This window comes from Pteropus vampyrus, unplaced genomic scaffold, assembly GCF_000151845.1.
Source record: "Pteropus vampyrus isolate Shadow unplaced genomic scaffold, Pvam_2.0 Scaffold419, whole genome shotgun sequence".
Taxonomy (NCBI): domain Eukaryota; kingdom Metazoa; phylum Chordata; class Mammalia; order Chiroptera; family Pteropodidae; genus Pteropus; species Pteropus vampyrus.
In genome coordinates, this window is record NW_011889200.1 from 277,350 (window position 1) to 279,352 (window position 2,003).

The 2,003-nt window shown below is 40.3% G+C and overlaps 1 protein-coding gene across 1 annotated transcript in view; it reads left to right on the top strand.

Annotated features, from left to right (window-relative positions):
* The first annotated feature begins 471 nt into the window (after positions 1-471).
* NUP62CL (nucleoporin 62 C-terminal like) overlaps positions 472-2,003 on the top strand; it is a 41,523-nt gene continuing 39,991 nt past the window's right edge. The window contains exon 1 of the mRNA XM_023523830.1: positions 472-476. The gene's annotated coding sequence lies outside the window, so the exon portion shown is untranslated. The remainder of the gene's footprint in view (positions 477-2,003) is intronic.

Here is a 2,003-nt window from a genome sequence, read left to right on the forward strand (position 1 = left end):
AATCTCTCAAAAGCTCAAAAAATCCAAACAAGCAGCATCTGGCCTCGGCATGCCCCATACTGCTTGATGAGCAGCCCCAAGCCCAACACTAGCAGTAGCTGGCCTCAGTTCCTGACTTGGCCTCTCAAGGCACCCATTAGCCCAACATGGGTGGCAGCCATCTACGGATTGCTTGGTGACTCTTACCAGGTGGCCCTGGAAGTGCACAGGCTGAGGCTGAACTTGGCCTGCAGCTGGGTCCCTCCCAGGAGGCCCTTGGGCTGGCACACCTGATGCCTTGCTTCTACTAGAGCCAGAACCAGAGCACCACCCTAGGCTGCAACTGAGAAGGACACACCCAAAGGATAGACTGGGCAGGTACCAGAGCCCTGCTAACGTGAATTCTGCTCTGCACAGTTGTCGCCTCACCAAACAATCCTCACAACTAATCAGCCAAAAGGTCATTCCCTCCTATTGATGTGCAAACAGCAACCAAGGTTCAACTACAAAAGGAGGGCACACACAACCCAAACAAGAGACAAACCTTGAGCTTCTGAGTCAGGTGTCCAGGGAAGACTGTGCCAGTGGGCCCCATAAGACACCTACTACATAAAGCCACTCTACTGAGACTGGGAGACATAGCAGCCCTACCTAATACATAGAATCAAACACAGAAAGGCAGCCAAAATAGGGAGATAAAGAAACATGTCCCACATGAGAGAACAGAACAAAGCTCTGGAAAAAGAACTAAACAAAATGTAAACAAGCAATCTATCAGATGCAGAGTTCAAAACACTAGTTATAAGGATGCTCAATTAACTTATGGGAAGAGTAGATGAACTCAGTGAGAACTTTAACAAAGATATAGAAAAACATTTACAAAAGTCAGAAATGAAAAATATATTAGAGAAAACAAACAGATTAGATGAAGCAGAGGATCGAATTAGCGATTTAGAGGATAAAGTAGTAGAAAACACCCAATTAGAATAGCAACAAGAAAAAATAATCCAAAAAATGAGGATAGTTTAAGGGGCCTCTGGGACAACATCAAGCATACCAACATTCTCATCTTAGGAATATGAAGAAGAGAGAGAGTAAGGAATTGAAAACCTATTTCAAGAAATAATGACAGAAAACTTTGCTAACCTGGTGAAGGAAATGGACAAGTCCAGGAAGTGCAGAGTCCCAAACAAGATGAACTTAAAGAGGCCTACACCAAGACATATCATAATTAAAGTGCCAAAGATTAAAGACAAAGAGTGACTCTTAAAAACAGCAAGAGAAAAGCAATTAGTTGCCTACAAGGGAGCTCTAATAAAAGTGTGAGCTGATTCCTCAACAGAAACTTTGCAGGCCAGAAGGGATTAGCTGGAAATATTCAGTGATGAAAAGTAAGGACCTACAACCAAGATTACTCTACCCAGCAAAGCTATCATTTAGAATCAGGACAGATAGAGAGCTTCCCAGACAAGAAAAAGCTAAAGGATTTCATCATCACCAAACCAGTGTTACAGGAAATGTTGGAGGAACTTCTTTAAGAAGAAAAAATATATGTATAAAAAAAAAGAATAATAAAATAGCAATAACTACATATCTTTCAACAGGTACTTCAAATAAAAAAGAATTAAATGCTCCAATCAAAATATAGGGTTCTGAATGGATAGGAAAACAAGACCTTTACATATGCTGCCTACGACAGACTCACTTCAGATTAAAAGACACATAGATAGAAAGCAAAGGTATAGGAAAAGATATTTCATAAAAATGGAAATTAAAAAAGATGGAAATAAAAAATCTGGTATATTCATACTTATACCAAACAAAATTGACTTAGAAGCAGACTAAAACAGACCAAGAATGGCCCAGTAATCCCACTTCTGGGTTTTTATCTGAAGAAACCCAAAATTCTACTTTGAAAGAACATGTGTATCCATATCTTCATTTTAGCATTATTTACAATAGCCAAGGTATGGAGGCAACTTGGGTGTCCATCAGTGGATGAATGGATAAAGAAGAGGTGGTAC